Raw genomic sequence first — 21801 nt, forward strand, 5'->3', positions numbered from 1 at the left:
TCGGACTCCCACCGACTAAAACCCCTCGTCTCTTCCTCTGTGGTTTTTATTTCCTCCTGCGGTACTGCTGGTGGCTTATTACTTCGCAGGAGAGACCATTAGCCGTAGCTTTTCCTCTATTTCTATGCTTCCGTTACCATTGTTGCGCTCCTGGCGCGCTCTGCTCGTCGTAGCTCCTTCATGATGGCGGTAATAAAGTCGCAAATCACGCTCCAGGTTGCTTCCGACGAAATCATATGTTCCACCAAGGTCTCTGGCATAAGTTGAGTGTTTAACTTTAATACAAGGGCATCTCGCGATGCACTGAACCGTGGGCACTCAAAAATCACGTGTTCAGCATTCTCCTCGACTCCTTGGCACGTTGGGCAGTACGGCGAATCCTCATGCTTGTATTTGTGCAGATACACACGATAACACCCATGTCCCGATAGCACCTGCGTGAGGTAGTAATTGAGCTCCCCGTGGGACCGGTTTACCCATTTCGCCACGTTAGGGATAAGCCTGCGTCCATCTTCCCTTCATTGATGTGTCCCGCAATGTCTGCCATTCATTAAAACTCTCTTCTCTTATTTCTTGTCTGGTCTCACCCGGATTCTCCTGTCGATACCAGTTCTTCCTTTCCTTTGCCAGGAGCTCCACTGGTAACATACTCGAAATCACGTTTATGGCGTCCTCGGAAACTGTCCGAAAAGCGCTTGCCACCCGCAAAGCACTAATCCGGTATGGCGCTGCTACCTTCCTTCGATACCCCTTCCTCAGCAGTGCATCAGCCCATATGGGTATCCCATAGGTTAGCACTGAGGTTATAACCGATGCCAGCAGTTGTCTTCTTTTCTGCTTGGGGCCACCAACATTGGTCATAAGCCGTTGCAGTGTGGAAGCCACTAAAGAAGCTTTGCCACTGACTTGCCCCACCTGCTCCTTGAAATTTAGCCTGGTGTCTAGGGTCACCCCAAGATACCGAATGAACAGCCGCGATTTGATCTCGGTATTGCCGGCGTAAAGAGTCACTTTCTCGCACCGCCTTCTGCTTGAAACGAGAAGCGCTTCAGTTTTATGTTCTGCCAATTGCAATCCGACAGAAAACATCCATTTCTTGATCGCAAAGAAAACCTCCCCGAATATAGCGGTGACTTGCTCCACAAGTTTAGCAGTAATTACCACCGCCAAGTCATCAGCGAATGCCACGAGGCGCACCTCGCGCGGTAGTCTCAGCAGAAGTACCGAATTGTAGAGGATGTTCCACAGGAGTGGCCCCAGTACTGAGTCCTGGGGAACCCCTCCAGTCACTCTATACGTCTTCGGTCCATCTTCTGTGTTGTACACTAGTAACCTGTAATGCAGGTAACTCGCCACCATCCTCCGAAGACACCATGGGACATTAAACCCCTTTAGAGCCTCCATGACACACTTCCAACTCACTGAATTAAAGGCATTTTTGATATCTAGTGTGGCAATCAAGCATTACTGCTTGGAGCCTCTTGTATACCTTTTTCCTGATATTGCGACTTTTGCAGTACTGACCACCTCGCTTATGGCATCCAACGTAGAGCGGGATTTTCTATAACCATACTGGGTTTTCGCCAGCAAGGGATCCACGACATCCTCGATCCTGTTATAAATGATCCTTTCGAAGACTTTTCCAACCGTGTCCAACATACAGAGCGGACGATACGATGATGGTTCGTCCGGAGGCTTTTTTCCTTTAGGCAGTAGAACTAGTCTCTGCCATTTCCATTTATCCGGGAATGTTCCTTCCTCGAGACATGTATTATACATATCAAGGAACATCGCAGGTGCAGCCTTGATGGCTATCTTCAGGGCCACGTTTGGGATTCCGTCAATGCCAGGAGCTTTGTTGTTTTTCACCCTTGCTGTTGCAGTGAGCATCTCCTCTTCCGTGATGGCTGGAATTTCCCCGTCTGCCTTCTCCTCGATATCATAACTCTCCTCTTTCTGTTCAGGGAACAGAGTTGATACAATTCTCCTGAGTAGCACTGGACAGGTAGGCGATGGCATGGGCTGGCTCTTCAGTCGACTCATGACAACCTTATATGGCCTGCCCCACGGGTCGCTGTCAACCTCACTGATAAGCTCTTTCCAGCTCTCGGTTTTGGCTTCCTTGATGGCCTTTTTGAGTTCTCTTCTAGCGTCCTTGAACTTTTCCTCCATTGTGGCAAACGTGGGCTTCCCTCGGGCCCGTTGAGCTAGTCTACGGGCCCGGTGACACTTACTTCGAAGACTTGCAATCCCTTCGCTCCACCAGTGTACTGGAGGTCGACTGTCATTATAGTTCTTCCGTGGCATAGTTACATCACATGCTTCAGTTACCCTTCGCAAGACCTCCTCCACCTTTTCCGTCGCGTCTCCATAATTCACAGGACTAGTGTTCAATGCCTCGCAAAAGAGATCAGCTTGGAACAGTTTGGCTCTCCAGCCCCTTGAGTTCGATCTTGGTGGTTTCGCCCCTCGCTTCGCATCCTCATTTATCTCCCACAGTATGGCCTGATGATCACTGTGGGTGTAAATGTCCTTCACCTTCCACGAGAAACGGTCTCCCTTAACTAGACTACTACTCACAAAGGTGAGGTCCACTATAGATGAGGACTCTCCCTTGACGAAGGTTGGCTCGCTACCTGTGTTGAGTAGGACCACATCTAGGGCCGACCAAGCCTCTAGCAGGGCTTGTCCCCTTGCATTCGTCCTCCTGCTGCCCCAGTCCATCGCCCATGCGTTGAAATCGCCGGCAATGGCTACCGGGAAGCGATCCTTCGCATCTGAAACCAGCATGGTGAGGAAATCCTGGAACTCGTCCAGAGTCCAACTGGGTGGTGCATAGCAGCTGTAAAAATGTACACCCTGGACCTTTACTCTCACAAAACCTTGGTCCGTCTGGCAGCTAGTATCCTGAAATGGAGACCTCCCGCAGGACCAGATGACAGCCTTTCCAGTTCCATCGAACACCCAAGGTTGGTTATCCAGATGCCTGTAGGGTTCCGAGAGGATGGCCAGGTCCGGCTTCAGCTCCCGCACCGTCTGCATGAGCAGATCCTGTGCTACCCTGCAATTTTGGAGGTTGAGCTGCAGTACCCTCATTTCCTGAGCTTAATAGCAACCTGGAGTGCCCGCACATACACCGGGCATCGACGACTGCCTGCTATATGGCTAGCAAGCTCCATGTCACATTTGCCATCACATAGGGCACAGTGCGCATCCGCCTTGCACTCCGCGATTTTGTGACCTTCTTTACCACATTTGATGCAGCATCTTGACCTGTCTACTTCACTTTTGCAGTTTCTAGACAGATGGCCAAAGCCCCAGCACTTGAAGCACTTCAGGGGCCTCACTATCTCTCTTATACGGCAAGAGGTCCATCCAATGCGGATGTGCTCACGCTCCAAAAGCTTCTTGGCCACCAGTGCTGACAGTCTTACGACCGCAGTCTGGGTTCTGTCGTACGTGAACCTGAGGGATTTAACCGATGCCAGCGTTATGCCACAGCCTTCGCCAAGGTCGCGCTGGATGGCCTCCAAAACTTCTTCCTTTGTAGTAACTTCGTCCATGTCCTTAATTTCCACATCCAGCTCTTGCGTTTTACACTTGATGGTGGCATTCCCACCCAGAGCCTTCTCCATGACAGAACACAGTTCAGACGCCTTTTCGGTGCTCTCCTTCGTAAGAACAAAGAGCAAACCACCGCCCTTTGTCCTACGGATCCTATGCACTGAGGGGCTTACATCATTCAGCGCTGGGTCTTTCTTCATATGGCTTAGGATTTCCGCATAGCTCATTTCGGCTTTCGCCTCAACAATGAGCGCATTCGGCATGACCCTTCTGCGCTGTTTGGCCGGCCATTGCGGATTTTTTAGCTTGTCCTTCTTTTGAGGCCTCCTCTTCTTATTCTGTACCTGCCATTCACCTTCTCTTTCCTCCGGTGCTACAAGTTGCGGATACTCCTCTAGTTGTTTTTCCCTCACTTCCACCTGACCCGCCGACTGCGGCATCAGCGGAGTTCTCCCGCTCCCCGCTGCAATTACGCGCCGACCCTTTTCAGATCCCCCTGGCTCCGCAGCCCCTGTATTGCTCTCCCGCGCACCTCGTTTCTCGCGCCGGGTCTGGGTAGATATCGTATATGTAGCCTTGTCTTCCACATTCTTGGTCTGCGTAGAAGTGGAACGTGTACCTGCTGCAAACCCTATCGGCTTCTGTTCGACAACCTTCGTTGTTCCGCCGAAATCCGCAATCCGATGCCAACTGGATGTCAGACTCGCCACCTTACTGTGGATGGCCTTATGGCCTTTGACTTTCCTCTAATAAATTCGCCCAATTCCTGCAGCAAGCCGCCATGTAATTCCAACAAATTCTGCAGCTGCTGTTTCTTCTCCTCCTCACTTGTCATATGCAGAACAAGATGTTCAACCCCTTCAAGTGATACTTCACTATATTTGTTCACCTTGGTGTCCCATGTAGCATTAGATGCTACAGGGGCCGAGTGACCAACCCCTGCAACACTGCGGTCATTGGATGACGACGCCTGGGAGCCCGCTTGCTCACTCCCTAACGGCGCCGGTACTGGGGTATCCCTCCCCTGCACCGTAACTAATTCCTTCTGCTGGACTACCGTAATTGGTTTATTTTCGGGGTTCCTTCCCCTATTTAGCTTTTCTGTCCGCCCCGGGTATTTTATTTTCCCGGTACCCTCTATTTCTAGCGAGCATTCCCCTATCCGCAACCTGGGGAGGCGCCGGATGGGAGAAGCTAACTCCACACTAACTAACTCCACACCGGAGTGTGTGTGTGAGTGTGTGTGCGTGTTTGTGTGCGTGTGTGCGCGTGTACGCGTGTGCGCGTGTGCGCGTGTGCGCGTGTGCGCGTGTGCGCGTGTGTGCGTGTGTGCGTGTGTTCGTGTCTGCTTGTGTGCGTGTGTGCGTGCGTGCGTGCGTGCGTGCGTGCGTGCGTGTGTGCGAGTGTGTGCGTGTGCGAGTGTGCGTGTGTGCGTGTGTGTGCGTGTGCGTGTGTGCGTGTGTGTGTGTGTATATTATTAGGTAATCTACCGGTTAAGGTAGGTTTTTGGATGGACACAGCTCATAAATAAATATTTAGTGATTCCTATGAAAACACAACATCCTAGTCTACATCAGGTCCCTCTTCATCATTGAGTACCTTCTTCCTCCCTTCATCCCGTCTAACATGCCTATCCTACTCCTTCCCTTTCCTCGTTTCCCTAACATTCTCCCCTCTTCAATATCCCACTGCCGGTCAAAACCCCCTCCATCCATTTTTCCTGCCTCCACAGGATTTCTTACAACAAACCCCTGTCCTCGCCCACCATATCAAGTACCTCCTCATTTGTTTTCTTCTCGGTGCATTCCGCTTTCTCTATTAGAGAGGAATGACGGATGAGTAAATGACGGTGGGAATGATGGAGAGAGGGGGATTCAATGGGTGAACAAGTAGTTTTAGTTGAGTGGTACGAGCTGAATCCCAAATTTGGGAGCAGTAATTAAGGACAGGAGAAACATTGGCAAAGAAAAAAGTGCGGAGAGCTGACAATTTAGACACTTCACTGTACCGATATTTAAGTGAAATAGCTTAAGAAGAAATGCTTTTGATATCATAAAGAAAGTAAAACTACGTTACGTGACTGCTGGAGTTTTCTGATTTTAAATATGATAATCAACAGTTAGGACTGATTTACGGAGAGTAAAAAATAGAATTCGTTCTTGCAGATTTATTTTTCGGCAGCAAATATCAGACCATTCCAGAAAAGCGTTGAGGGCATTCTGCAAGTTAGCGATGTCGTCGAGGTAATCGACTTGTTTTAAAATTCTGCAATCATCTGCGTATAAGAGAAATTTACATCATGCAGTACCTGTTTCAACTAAGTCACCTAGTATGTATAATGCAAGTAATAAATTGACTAAGGACACTCTCTTGGGAAACACCAGATGGTAAAGATAAAAGAGACGAGTGGACACCATCGATTACCACAGGTTGCTGTCTGTATGTTGTTAAGGCATTAGGCACTTAACTCCTACTAATATCAATACCATCACGTAGATGTAAAAATATGCCTTATTCAACAAATAATGTGATAAGACCGCCGCAACAAGATTTTCAGTCCTTTTAGCAATAGCCTGTGCCTTAAAAAGGTCACCATTCAATTTAATTCATGACCAAATGAGACTGTATAAATTAGTGTCATCCAAGAAAACTGTAAAAATTAGATTGGTGGATAGAGTGGTCGTAAAAGCATTCTTGGTTGCTTAAACTGATGTATTGCGAAGGAGGTCCAGTAATTTCTTAAGTCAATAAACGCGTCAGTTTGAAGAGAGATCATCATTCGTATTATTTTATAGAAAGATATCATATCAGCCCAGAGGAACAATAGCTAGTATAAGGCCAACCGAAATATTTTAATCCGGAAGACGTAAGCACATTTCCATAAAAGCATCGGGAAATTTCCTTGGATATGGTTAGTATTTGAGAGCAGCTGTTCTCCAATTAATCACTATATTTCTCAATAACCTCCAAATGAAACAAGTATGAAATACAAGTACGTTCCTCATCCCGTGGGTAGAGCTTTCTACAACTGACAGGAAAACCCAGGTTCAAGCCGAAGCGAACCTCCTGGACGCCATCGAATTCACCCTACCTGTGTGATATTCTCTATTAAAAATCGGAGGTAAAACACAGAAACGAACTGCGTTCTCTTATTACCCTCTTAATGAGAATATTTAACGAGCCGGGTAGTATGTGAACTTCACCCGCAAGTACATATCGAACCGAACCCCATGTAGACTGCTGCTGTTGGTTGAAATTCTACAATTAACATCCTCTCTCGAATTCGGGACCGTTATCAAAACCGATTTCCTGCAGTATGACGGAGACAATAATTACCCGAGACTGCGAAAACCCCACTCCCTCCCGGCAGCCAAATGCATTGAAGCCGTCGCCCAGCCACTGGTGCATCCCTCGTCTGCAATCAACTCCATCCCCACGCACTTCTAGAAACCCTCGATGCTCAAACCTATTCAAAAACCATTGCCACAGGGCATCAGAGTCGCGTCTCGATGCCCTGAAAAAAAGGTCGAGATCGAAAGGGCTCTAATGCCCCGCAGACAGAACACAAATCACCACCGCACAACGCCACACCTATCTAACTAGACCAACACGGTCAAAGTAGTAGGGACGTAAGGAGAGAAATTGCGTTACGCAAAGAGGCCTTCACAACGAGGAGGGAGTTGATTAGAGGGACGTTGATTAAGGATATTAAGAAAAGACTGGTAAAAACTTTGATATGGAGCGTAGCGATGTACTGCGCGGAAACGTGGTCATTGAAGCAGGAGGATGGACGTAGACTGGAGGCTTTTGAAATGTGTGTGTCGAGAAGAATGAATAAGGTGAAATGGACAGAGAAGAAAACAAATGAGGAAGTACTTGGTTTGGTGGGCGAAGAGAGGGGTTTTTTGGGAGAAATGCTATGGAGGCAGGAAAATTGGATGAAGGGGGTATTGACCGGCAGTAGGATGTTGAAGACTGTAATTGAGGGCAGAATGTCAGTTAGAAACGAGGAAAGGGAAGGAGTAGGATAGGGATGTTGGACGGGATGAAGGGATGAAGAAAGTACTCAGAGATGAAGAGGGACCTGATGTAGAGTAGGATACTGGATTTTGTATTTTGTTAAGAATCACGAAATATTTATTTAGTAGCTGTGTCTATCCAAAAACCTACATTAACCGGTATATTACCTAATAATTATATATATATATATATATATATATATATATATATATATATATATATATATATATATATATATATAACACAGATGTAGATTTTTAGAATATAGAGACACAAAGAAAGGACACTCACAATTTGTTATTTTACGTTTCGACAGCACGGCTGTCGTCTTCAGAATGGCGTTCTCGGGGAAGAGCGGAGAGGATGTGCGGGGGAGAGGTGGGGGAAGGAGAGGTAAAGGGACCAATAGGAAATGAACAAGGGGTGGGGGGGATATGTAGGCAGCCAATTGATGCATTCAGTGGGCTTGGTTCAGCCCGGGCGGTTTGAATGATTGGGCCACCTAGATATGCGCCATCTCGCGGGTTCTCACTTCTATTATACTCGCAGATTTGGGAAGGATTTCAATAACCGAAACAGAGAAGCAGTCGTCAAAAGATTGGTTGTGGGAAGCGGTGTGAGTAGGGATGGGGTAATTAAGAAAGGTGGGAGATTTGGTGGAATATCGGTGGTTATTCATGCGGAGGGAAAGTGCGGTCGTGCATTCGCCCACGTAGAAGGCAGGGCAGAAGTTACAGGAGAGGCGATATATAATATTTTTTGAGGTACAGGTGGCGAGTGGTTGGGAGTTGGTACTGAGTGAGGGGGAGGGTCTTAATAGATGACAGCATTTGCAGCGTGGGCGGTTGCATGGTGCGGATAGGGGCGGGGGAGAGACGGGGGTGCTTGAAGTTGGATTTGTGGACTTAAAGATGTCTCGCAGGTTCGACGGGCGTTTAAATGAAACAGAGGGACAGTGTGGGAACAAAAGTGATGTGGACTGAGTGTTATTGATAATTGGGAAGAGGTCACGGATTAGATGTTTAATTTTGTGTGTTCCGGGGAAGAAAGTGGTGATAAGATTAGGGCATTTTGGGCGGTTTGGTTTGGGGAGGGGAGTGTATTGTGTTGACGGTTTGAGGATTTTACTGTTTAGCAGTTTTTTGGGGTACCCACATTTTCTGAGGGATTCATGCAGCTGGTCCAAGTATTTCTGCTGGGAGGGGGTGTTATTGCAGAGACGGAAGCCACGGATAGAGAGTGAGGGGATGGAGCGCTTTGTGTGAGGAGGATGGCAGCTGTCGAAATGAAGATATTGTTGCTTATTGGTTGGTTTAATGTGGACTGAAGTGTGAAACGTATTGTTTTGGAGGTGAATATCGATATCTAGGAAGGTAATATTCGAGTCGGATTTAGAAGAAGTGAATGATACTGAGTAGGAGGAGTTGAGAGAGGAAATGAAAGAGGATAAAGTTTCGCGTCCGTGGGACCAAAGGAGGAAAATATCATCGATATAGCGGGCCCAGAAATGTGGTTTTAGGGTTTGTTGTTGCAGAAAGTCGTGTTCTAGTTTACCCATAAAAAGATTGGCGTATGCAGGAGCCATACGCGTGCCCATTGCAGTGCCTTTTATTTGTAAATATATTTTGTCATTGAATTGAAAAGCATTTTTGGTAAGAACGATTTGGCTTAATTCGAGGAGGAAATCTGTGGATGGGGTGTGTGGTGTGGATCGTAGGGAGAGGTAATGTTTCATGGCTTCTAAGCCTTCTTTGTGGGGAATGGAGGTGTACAGAGATATGACGTCTATCGTGGCCATGAGAATGGTTGTGTTGTGCGGAATTGGGATTGAGTGTAGACGTTCCAGAAAGTGGTGCGAGTCTTTAATGTAAGAAGGGAGTGAAGTGGCTATCGGTTGAAGGTGGTGGTCTATTAATGCGGAGATTCGTTCTGTGGGTGAGTTGATGCTGGAGACAATAGGGCGTCCGGGGTTATTGGTTTTGTGTATTTTGGGTAGCAAATAGAAATGGGGAGTCTTAGGATTAGGTGGTGAAAGAATGGATATGTCTGTGGGGGAGAGACCTTCTTTGGGACCGAAATTGGAAAGAAAAGAGAGAATATCCTTTTGGTAAGAAGGGTTTGGGTCTTGGGGCAGGGGGGTATAGCAGGAAATGTCATTTAATTGGCGCAATGCCTCGGCGTTATAGTCTACTTTGTTTAGCACGACAACGGATGACCCTTTGTCCGCCGTCGTGATTATAATATCTTTATTTGACGTTAAACGTCTGAGAGCTTGTCTCTCAGAGGGGGAAAGGTTGTCTGGTGGCTTAAGGGAATCTATGAATTTTTTGTCGGAAATCTTTGTCAGAAGGAGATTGATAAAGATTTCAATTGGGTGGTTTGATGGGAGTGGTTTGGGTTCGTGTTCTGAGGCTGGGCGGAATCGGGTAAGTGCTGGGTTAATGGTGGGGGAGTTCGAAGGGAAAGGCTGGGATTTCCAATGAGCATGCCACCGTAAATTTCGGCAGAAATTTAATGTGTCGGTGATGATGTTAACGTGGTTGGTTCTCGGGGTGGGGGAGAAGGAGAGGCCTTTACTTAGTAGCGAAAGCTCGCTATTGTCGAGGGTCACGGACGAAAGGTTCACTACTTTGTTTCCGTTTTCGGGTGTCGGGTGCTGGGTCGGGGACTCTTTCGGTTGACGCCTGGGGAAAACGGGTGCTTTGCACAGAGGATATGGCAGGTTGTAAAGGGTTGCTAGATCCGGTTTTGAAAGAAAAAGGGGTGGAGGTGCGGGTGGGGGCGGCGATTGTTTAAGCGGCAGGGAAAGTCCCACGCCTTCTTCCGCGTCACATAATCACGACGGCGCAACCAATCTTTTGACGACTGCTTCTCTGTTTCGGTTATTGAAATCCTTCCCAAATCTGCGAGTATAATAGAAGTGAGAACCCGCGAGATGGCGCATATCTAGGTGGCCCAATCATTCAAACCGCCCGGGCTGAACCAAGCCCACTGAATGCATCAATTGGCTGCCTACATATCCCCCCCACCCCCTTGTTCATTTCCTATTGGTCCCTTTACCTCTCCTTCCCCCACCTCTCCCCCGCACATCCTCTCCGCTCTTCCCCGAGAACGCCATTCTGAAGACGACAGCCGTGCTGTCGAAACGTAAAATAACAAATTGTGAGTGTCCTTTCTTTGTGTCTCTATATTCTAAAAATCTACATCTGTGTTTTTTATATATTTGTGTGTCGCCGAAGAGCGTTCCATTTCGAAGATATTTTATATATATATATATATATATATATATATATATACATATATATATATATATATATATACTATATATATCGATGGTGTTGAAGCACTCGCAAGAGCAATATAGCAATATAATATTTGGACGGCACAATGGAACACAAATAAAATAGATAACACTTAAAAGGACACTCACTTTGTAGATTGTTTGAGCTTTCGGCCTTCTTCGAGTAAGACAACGTTTTTTTTCGGAGAGGGGTTAGGGGTTTGGTGGGGGGAAGTGGGAATGGGTGCAAGGAATGCTGGGGGGGGGGGGGAATTAAAGATAGCGGTTGAGGGTAGGAATTTTGAAAGATCGCAAAGCTAGTATGTAGGCGGATTCACGAGTTCTCACCTCTATATTGGTGACTGAATCGGTTAGGGATTCAAGGATGAAAGAGCAAAACACTGGTCGAATGAAAGGTTGTGGGAATTTGCGTGTGTAGAAATAGGAACAGAAGAGAGTGAGGCAGTATTGCAAGAGTAGCGGTAATTGTTCATTCGAATTGGAAAGAAGGTAATGCATTCGCTTATATATAATGAAGTGCATTTTTTGCATGAAAAAAGATAATTAATGTTTTTTGAGAGGTAATTAGCGTGGGAACGAGGTGGGGGGGCAATGAGGGTATGTGGGAAGAGGGGAGCAGATGTAATAAGTAGACATGTTTTACATCGGGGGCGGTTGCAAGTAGAGGAAATATGAGGAAATTGGTCAGGGGAGGCCAAAGGGTTGGTGGATCTCAGAAGTATTTTGAGATTGGCGGGTCGTCTATATGCGAGAGATGGGCATTGGGGTAGTAAGGATGAGGTCACGTCATTGTCGTGTAAAATAGGAAACAGTTCTCAAAGAAATATTTTTAGTTTGTTAAATCCGGGGAAATAGGTGGCGCAATGGTTGAGCGTTATATATGGGGTTGTTTTTCTGTAGTGTGTTAGGTCGGGTGGAGCGGTGGATTTTATTCTATAGGAGCTTTTCTGGGTAATCGCGTTTGTGGAGTGCAAGGTGTAGATTGTCGAGGTATTGTCGAGATTGGCTTTGGTGCGGCAAATTCGTAGTCCGCGGATATCGACCTTTTAACTGTTATCTATTTTATTTGTGTCCTTTTTGCCGTCCAAATGTTACATATATATATATATATATATATATATATATATATATATATATATATATATATATAATGTATAACACTTAGCACTAGTGGACACAGACAAAAACACAGAAACACATAAAAAAAGAGACTCACTATTTTTCGAATTTTCGGTGGTCGTTGCCACCTTTATCAAGGAGGAGAGGGAAGCTGAAGGGAATACGAGGGCTGGAGCGATGGATGGAAGGGGAAGGTGGGGAGGGAATTCCGAAGGGACGGGTTTGGAGGGGCAGCGTTAGAAGGGTGGGGAAAATGTAGAAGGTGATGGGGGTGGAAGGGGGATGAAAATATAATTAGCACAGGGTAATTAGTGCCTAATATGGATTCCTGGCCAGTTCCAGGACTTCCATTTCCTTGACCGCGCCACATCTCCTACACAGAGTAGAAGAGACTCTTAGGGCGTCCGCGCGCTCGCTACAACGTCGGCGTCAAAAATTACTCAGGAAACTTTCCAACCTCTGCATGTCGCACTTCCGAGAAGGTCTCCAATTACCGCTATGCCTGGCCACCCTCCCCCCTCCTCCCCCCCCCAAACCCCTCTTCAAACCGGACCTTGCTTCCATGTATAATCTGCCTCCACCGAACCCTCGAGGGCCTTTCCCCCAAAGACACCCCCGCTCCAGACCCTCCAGACCCACCACCCCCATCCCGCCAGACGAAGACACGGACACCGCAAGCCACGTGGTTAACCTTTCTTCCAAACCCCTTAGCCCAAATATGGCCTCCCTTTTGAACAAGGGCCTCTCTTTTACCCCCACCCCCAGAGTAAACCACGTGACAATCCTCGCGGAAGTATTGCATTTCTGCCGGAATCTCCGGTGGAAGGCATTTTGGGATTCCCAACCGTCACTCCAGCAAGTTTCCAGACCCCTTCACAAAGCCTTACATAAATTCAAGCCGGCTTCTGCCCGAAAACCCAATCCCCTCCCCCCAAATCATCCAATTGAAATTTTTATAAACCTTCTCCTGTCCAGAATTTCCAACCCGTCTTTCCTCAAGACCCTAAATCCTCGACCCAACCTGTCTCCAACCGAATCCACTGAACTAAAAAGGCTAATTAAGGATCCTAATATCATCATTACTTCCGCGGACAAAGGTTCAACAGTTGTTGTCTTAAATAGATCGGATTACATAACGGAGGTTGACAGGCAACTCTCGGATACGTGCGCATACCGGCAAATCCCCGAAGACCCAAACCCCGCACTTCAGAAGGAACTCATTGAATTTCTCGTGTCCAACGGGCCAAATGAGGGTCTATCTCCTTCAGACCTGGACCTCCTCTCCCCTCCCCACCCACGCACCCTCATTTCTATATCCTTCCAAAGATTCACAAGCCTGGGAATCCCGGTCGTCCGATTTTATCCTCCCGTCACTCCCCAACTGAAAGAATCTCTGCATTTGTAGACCACTATCTCCAACCGATAGTCCATTCCCTACCGTCACACACCAAAGATTCTTACCATTTCCTGGAAAGGCTAAAATCAACCTCCCTCCCTCCAGATACTGAGATCATTATGGCCACCATAGATGCAACATCCCTATACACATCGATTCCCCACTCAGAAGGTCTCTCCGCTCTCAAACATTACCTCTCCCAACGCCCTGAGCCACACATACCCAGCACAGATTTTCTCCTTAGTCTTTCCGAGTTCATCCTCACCCGCAACTCCTTTTCCTTTAACGACAAATTCTTCTTACAAATCAAGGGCTGTGCCATGGGTAGCCGGTTCAGCCCTTCCTATGCAAACCTCTTTCTTGGTCTCGCAGAGAAGAAATTCCTGTCAAAACAACCACTGAAACCTCTATTGTGGCTCAGGTACATCGATGATATCTTCCTCCTCTGGCAACATGGTACCGATTCCCTGAAAGCTTTCATTTCCGACCTCAATGCTTCGTCCTCTATTTCCTTCAGTTCTACAGTATCCTCCTCCCAAATCACCTTCCTAGATGTAAATGTTACATTAAGAAACCAAACATTTCACACCTCTGTACATATTAAACCCACAAACAAACAGCAATACTTACACTACAATATTTGCCACCCATATCACACAAAACGCTCCATTCCTTACTCCCTATCCACAAGGGGACACAGAATTTGTAGTGACCCTGATTCCCTTGATTATTTCCTTTCAAGTCTACACTGTTCCCTCCTAAAAAGAGGTTATCCCGAATCCCTCCTGAACAAAAGAATCCGAAAACATGCGTACACTCCCAAACCTTCCTCCACCGCAGAACCCCACCCTCTCTCAATTTGCACTACATACTTCCCGGGCTTAGAATCTATACGATCAATCCTGAAAGACCTCTACCCTATCCTAAAAAATCATAATGTCACCGCCAACCTTTTTCCCAAATGCCCCTCAGTTACTTTCAAACGCCCCGCCAACCTATCCGATCTCCTCAAATCAACAAATCCACTCCTTAAATCCCCAACCCGTCCTAAAACCACTCCAACGCCTTGCAATAAACCCAGATGTAAAACATGCCCTATTTTCAAAACCAAAATCCCATCCCTCTCCCACCCGCTTTTTAACTCTCTCCCACCAATTCCCTCCTCTACTTGCACTTCTAGCAATGTAGTGTACCTTCTGAAGTGCCAACTGTGCCCTGCCTATTATATTGGGCAAACCACCACACCCCTCAATATCAGAATCAACAACCACCGAGCCTCATGCAAAAACTCTTCCTTCATTGAAATGCTCCCTATCCCCAAACACGCCTCCGAACACAACACTCCCTTTGATAAATGCTATAGTGTATCAATCATAGCATCCCTCCCACCCTCTGATCCTCCTCTGAAACTGAAAACACTAGAGCAATCCTTCATCTGGCTTTTGGAGTCCTGGAACTGGCCAGGAATCAATATTAGGCATTAATTACCCTGTTCTACTTATATTGTCATCCCCCTTCCACCCCCATCACCTTCTACATTTTCCCCACCCTTCTAACGCTGCCCCTCCAAACCCGTCCCTTCGGAATTCCCTCCCCACCTTCCCCTTCCATCCATCGCTCCAGCCCTCGTATTCCCTTCAGTTCTGTCCCTCTCCTCCTTGATAAAGGTGGCAACGACCACCGAAAATTCGAAAAATAGTGAGTCTCTTTTTTTGTGTTTCTGTGTTTTTGTCTGTGTCCACTAGTGCTAAGTGTTATACATTATTATTCACGTCCGTGAGTCTTTCAAAAAGTGTTATATATATATATATATATATATATATATATATATATATATATATATATATATACTCATATATACAGAAACAGATATAAGGAAAAGGGATAGGAACACATATAAAGGACGAACACAATAGAGGTGGGGAAGGCGGAATCGAACGGATCACAAGAGTAAAAATATTTCCTCAACCGGGACTCGAACACCGGATCTTTCCACTTGCCGGGCGGATGCTCTTAACCACTTGAGCTATCGAGGATAGTCAATTTACCCTGAGATCCGTGGGTCTAATATGTCGCCAAGTGCCCCGATTCTTTCAGCCAAGAGATGGCGTCAGGGGGCTGTTTCACCCACCAAAGGAGAAATAGACAAGAGCATCCGCCCGGCAAGTGGAAAGATCCGGTGTTCGAGTCCCGGTTGAGGAAATATTTTTACTCTTGTGATCCGTTCGATTCCGCCTTCCCCACCTCTATTGTGTTCGTCCTTTATATGTGTTCCTATCCCTTTTCCTTATATCTGTTTCTGTATATATGAGTATTTATTCGCCGTTTGGCGGGATTTCGTGTTTGAATGTGTATATATATACGAGGGTCATCCGGAAAGTAGTACCCGTTCGTGCCGCATGAAGTGCTGACGACGCGAGTAGCCGCTGGACGAGGTCAGATAGCTTCAGTGGCTTGTCTGCCTTCTCTGAGCCAAGTTGCGTGACGCTAGCATTGCCTGTGTTGTTTCTGTGATTGTTTACAATGTTTAAAAAAATTGAGAACGCCGCCAGTTGTGAAGTGAGGGTAGTGATTAAATTCCTCAATGCAAGAAACGTTCGCCCATGTGATATTCATCGCCAATTAAAGGAGGTGTATGGAGACAATGTAATGGACGAGTCGTCTGTTCGGCGGTGGTGTCGCAACTTCAACATGGGGAGGGGGAACACACACGACGATGAGCGTTCGGGGAGACCGTCTGTCATTACAGACCAACTGGTGAGCTCAGTTGACGAATTCGTGAGGAACGATCGGCGCGTCACAATTGATGACATCTGTGAGCATTTTCCCAATGTTTCTCGAACAATTGTTCATGAAATTGTTAAACACCATCTGCATTATGCAAAAATTTGTGCAAGATGGGTCCCTCGCGTATCTCAATGAGCTGGCGGCGAAGGACTATGCAGCAGGAATACAGAAACTTGTCACACGTTATGACAAATGCCTTAATTTGCTTGGAGATTATGTTGAGAAGTAGTTTAAAGTATCCTCTTTCAAATAAAATTTTTTATGTTTGTTAATATTTACTTTTGTGTCTTTATTTCACGAACGGGTACTACTTTCCGGATGACCCTCGTATATATATAATATAGATATGTGTGTGTGTGTGTGGGGCGGCCAGTAAGTGATGGTGTCACGTTAAAAACACTATTGAGGAAGGCAACGGGAAACCACCTCAATTATCATTCCCAAGAACAATGTGATGGACAATAGAGATATTTTGAGTACTGGCAACCACGGGGCTCGGCCCAATCGGCCGTTTGTCGTGCCCGGCAGCGGGGGAGGCCAGGCTTCCGCGGTCGTCATCCCACGAAACCCTTGCAAAGGAAAACCGGCAGAAGCAGGACAGAAGACGCAGGAGAAGAAGAACAAATTAGTTAGAATAGGAACGTGGAATGTTAGGACAATGATGAAGACCGGGAAATTGGAGAATCTTAAGCGAGAGATGGAAGAGGGAAATATAGATATTTTAGGTCTATGCGAGGTGAGATGTAAAGATAGCGGGGATTACTGGAGTGATAAGTATAGAATAATATACAGCGGAGGGGACGAGAGCCAACGAGGGGTTGCCATAGTATTAAATAAAGAAGTAGGAAGAAGCGTAGTCAACATAGAGCAGGTAACGGATAGATTAATACTAAAAGAAATAAAAGCCGAACCGACGAACTTGGTTATTATTCAGGTATGCATGCCACCGAGCAACCATAAGGAAGAAGAGGTCGATAGGATATGCGATCAGTTAGAGGACATAATCGCGTGTGTTCCTGCAGGGAAACTTTTGATTGTGTTGGGGGATTGGAATGCGAAGGTAGGCGTAGGAAGAGATGGTGATGAGGTGGGGGACTACGGATTAGGCACGAGGAATGACCGCGGGGAGAAAGCAGTTGAGTTCTGCAGAAGACAGGGGTTAATCATCACCAACACTTGGTTTAGACACAACAAAAGACGCAGGTATACATGGAAAATGCCAGGTGACTCAGGAAGATATCAGCTAGATTATATCCACGTTAGACACAGGTTTAGAAACAGTGTGATAAATTCCCACAGCTTCCCGGGAGCGTATGCGGACTCAGAACACAATTTAGTGGTTATGAAATGTAGCGTACGTTTCAAGAAGATAAGGCAGGGGCGGCGAGTTAGAAAATGGAATGTAGAAGCATTAAATGGGTTGAAAAGGAAGGAGTACCAACAGGCGGTAGAGAAAATCATGGAGGATGGTAAAGGGCTTAGTACTATCGAAGAAAAATGGGAAATGATCAAGAAAGGGTTGTCTAAAGCCGCAAAAGATACTATTGGAACCGTTAACGCTAAAAGGAAAAGGAATCCATGGATCACGGATGAGATGATTACAAAGATGGATGAGCGGCGAAAATGGAAGAATGTTAATACAGAATTAGCCAAAATGAAGTACAAAGAATTGAACAATAAATTGAGGCGGGCAACAAATAAAGCAAAAGAAGCATGGTGGAAGACGCAGTGCGAGGATATGGAAAGTCTGCAGAGGAAGGGTGAAATCGGTGCGCTGTACAACAAAGTTAAAACTTTATCGGGAAGTAAGAAAGGGAGATCTATGCTAACAGTTAGAGATAAGCCAGGTAAGGTAATAGTTGACACAGGAAAGATCCAAGAGAGAATAGAAGAACTGTAAAGTAAAGAGCTCAGACCAACAAAGTTAGACATTGAAAGGGAACATGACGTATAGGAAGATAGCTTAGGTCCAGGCATAGTAGACAATGAGATAAAAAGGGCATTAAGGGAGATGAAACTAAATAAGGCCGTGGGGGTGGATAACATTCCCGCGGAACTATTGAAATGCTTAGGAAAATTTGGGAGGAAAAGCTATATGGGCTGATCCGTAGTATTTATCAGGAGGGAATCTGGCTGGAAGACTTTGTGAGATCAGTTTTAGTTCCTATTCCGAAAAGGTAAAAGCTACATCATGTGAGGACTACAGGACGATAAGTTTGATATCCCACGCAGCTAAAGTTGTTTCCAGGATCATAAACAAAAGGATAGAGAGTAGGGCAAATGATTACTTAGGGGATGATCAGGTTGGGTTTAGGAAGGGGAGAGGTACGCGTGATGCCATTGCAGTAATGAGATTATTAATCGAGAGGAATATAGAACACAACCAGGAGGTATTTGCCTGTTTCGTAGATTTCGAAAAAGCGTTTGATAGAGTGAATTGCGAAAAACTAATGAGTATATTGCAGAAAATAGGAATAGATTTGAGGGAAAGGAGGCTAATCCGCAACCTGTACATGTCTCAGACTGCTCAGGTGCGGGTGGGAAACGGGGAGTCAGGATGGGCAGTGTTAGGAAGGGGTGTAAGGCAGAGTTGCCCATTATCACCGTTGCTGTTCAACCTGTATGCAGAGGAAATGATTAAAGAGGCATGGGAAGAACTTGAGGTAGGAATGAAAGTGGGCTGGGAATTCGTAAAATCAGTAAGGCTCGCTGATGACCAAGCTTTAGTTTGTCAGTCAGCCAAGGGGCTGCAAGCATTGCTGAGTGAATTGGAAATTCAGTGCGACAGGTATGGGATGAGAATCAATATTAATAAAACAAAGGTTATGCGATTTTCTAGAAAGAAAAAGGCCAAGCTTAACATTAAAATAGGAGGGCAAAAACTAGAGCAGGTAGAGCAGTTTACGTATCTCGGTAGTGTTTTGGACCAACACGGTCAAAGTAGTAGGGACGTAAGGAGAAGAATTACACTAGGCAAAGAGGCCTTTACAAGGAGGAGGGAGTTGATGACAGGGACTTTGAGTAAGGATGTTAAGAAAAGACTGGTAAAAACTTTGATATGGAGCGTAGCTATGTACTGCGCGGAAACGTGGTCATTGAAGCAGGAGGATAGACGTAGACTGGAGGCTTTTGAAATGTGTGTGTTGAGAAGAATGAATAAGGTGAAATGGATAGAGAAGAAAACAAATGAGGAAGTACTTGGTATGGTGAGCGAAGAGAGGGGTTTGTTGGGAGAAATCCTATGGAGGCAGGAAAAGTGGGCGGAGGGGGTATTGACCGGCAGAGGGATATTGAAGACTGTAATAGAGGGGAGAATATTAGGAACGAGGAAAGGTAAGGAGGAGGAGAGGGAAGAAGAAAGTACTCCAAGATGAAGAGGGATCTGATGTAGAGTAGCATGACGTGTTTTGAATTTTGTTTGGAGTCACAAAATGTTTATTTGGTAGCTGTGTCCATCCAAAAACCTACCTTAACCGGTAGATTATCTAATGATATATATATATATATATATATATATATATATATATATATATAAAAACACAGATGTAGATTTTTAGAATATAGAGACACAAAGAAAGGACACTCACAATTTGTTATTTTACGTTTCGACAGCACGGCTGTCGTCTTCAGAATGGCGTTCTCGGGGAAGAGCGGAGAGGATGTGCGGGGGAGAGGTGGGGGAAGGAGAGGTAAAGGGACCAATAGGAAATGAACAAGGGGGTGGGGGGGATATGTAGGCAGCCAATTGATGCATTCAGTGGGCTTTTCTAAAAATCTACATCTGTGTTTTTATATATTTGTGCGTCGCCGATGAGCGTTCCATTTCGAAGATATTATATATATATATATATATATATATATATATATATATATATATATATATATATATATATATATATATTATAGCCGGCGAGGAATTTTCTGATTCTTCGGCTTTGTACAAGTTGTTGATTCTCCTATTATTTTCATTCAAATAGCTCGATGGTTAACTCTTCCGACTTGGCGGCGAATCCGCGTGAGGAAAGGAGCCCTGACCAGTGGGCAAATCAGGGTCAGAAGTGAGTATTTTGGAGGTGCAAGGCAAAAGAAGGGGTTTGCTGTTAGCCACCCCTCCCCCCCTTTACTACCGGAATGCCTTTGAGGTATACAAAGGCGAGAGAAGGTCAATAGCGGGAGAGTAAACTGATTCCGAGAGGTGAAGGTCAATCCGGGAGAATGGTCCAATGAGGCGGAGGTCAAAAACGTTAGAGAAGTCCCAGCAATGTCAGGTGATCGCAATAGCGATAGGAAACTTCAGCAGTTTTTAATTTTTCGAATTCCCCGTGTACTGTATGAATCGCCTTCTTTTGGTATCTCATGTTTTTAAGAAGTGCAAGTTCAGTGCTCAATGGAAATTCAAATAAAATTGCGGTTTTTATTGTTTTTTGGAAAATTGTGGCAATGTTCGTGTGCGTAAATACGTACTTGTCTAATTAATAAAACCAAGAATACCATATTTACATTTTGTTAAAAAACAATTGTTGAACTTGTTCTGTGGAAAATACAGTAGTGCAATGTCAAGGATGGCTCCTATGCTGCCTGCTCTGGATATGATTAAATTGCACCTGTCCCCTGTTATGGAAAGTGAAACTCTCTCTGGAAGTGCTTGGAGGAACATATCTATAATGTTGAGACAGGAATGGAGATGTCCTGACCGCGGGCGATCAACGTCAAAGAGTGACGATGAAGTTGAAAGTTCTGTGCAGATGTTGACCAAGGCAAGTGGTAGACGACAAATGAACCTCGGTCTGGCCAATATGGAACAGGAATATGGAGGTATAATCAGTGGAGGTATTTATGGGTGTATTGAAATGAGGCAACGCTTTAATTCACTTGATGTGTGTGATTGACATAAGAAAATGTCTTTCATTCATGTGTGAGAGATATAATTAACTCTGTGAAAGCGTAAAAATGGCAAAAGTAATCCAGGACCTAACCAACAATTGAAGGAGGATACTCAGCACGGGGATAATCAGTGACATACAAAACAATGCATTAAATGAACTCAAGCAAAAATGTATGATGAATTAGGCGGATATCATTAGTCGATATGTTAATAATGTACATATTTCTGTGATATCTATGGTGGGAAAGAGTGCTAAAGAAATTGACATCAAAGACTACAATGAAGATATAGTTTTTTACATCAAAAATAACTAAACCAATAAGAAGAGAAAACTATTTGTTGCCTTCACGATAAAAAGATAAATATTTTGCAAGAAAGAAAATAATAAACAATAAATATATCAATGAAGGGAAATAGTTTGGCAAAATATTTGTTAATTTATCAACGAGGCCCTAGTTGGATAATTAAAAAAAACTTGGAAAGTGAAAGAAGAGAGAAAGGAAAGGAGATATGAATACATGGAAACACATGGATAAAATTTGGAAAAATATTGCCAAAGAGTTCTGGAAATCCTGAGGCTATCAGGATAAGGTCAGAGGAGGATCTCAAATGGCTTTCAGAAGTTATTTTGTGAAAATTAAACTACATATGGATTGGTTTTTGACAGTAAAGAATTCAAATATTTGTTGCGTTTCACAAAACATTCCTCTTTCCTCTTCTCTCTCTCAA

This window comes from Hetaerina americana, unplaced genomic scaffold, assembly GCF_022747635.1.
Source record: "Hetaerina americana unplaced genomic scaffold, ioHetAmer1.1.p SCAF_22, whole genome shotgun sequence".
NCBI lineage: Eukaryota > Metazoa > Arthropoda > Insecta > Odonata > Calopterygidae > Hetaerina > Hetaerina americana.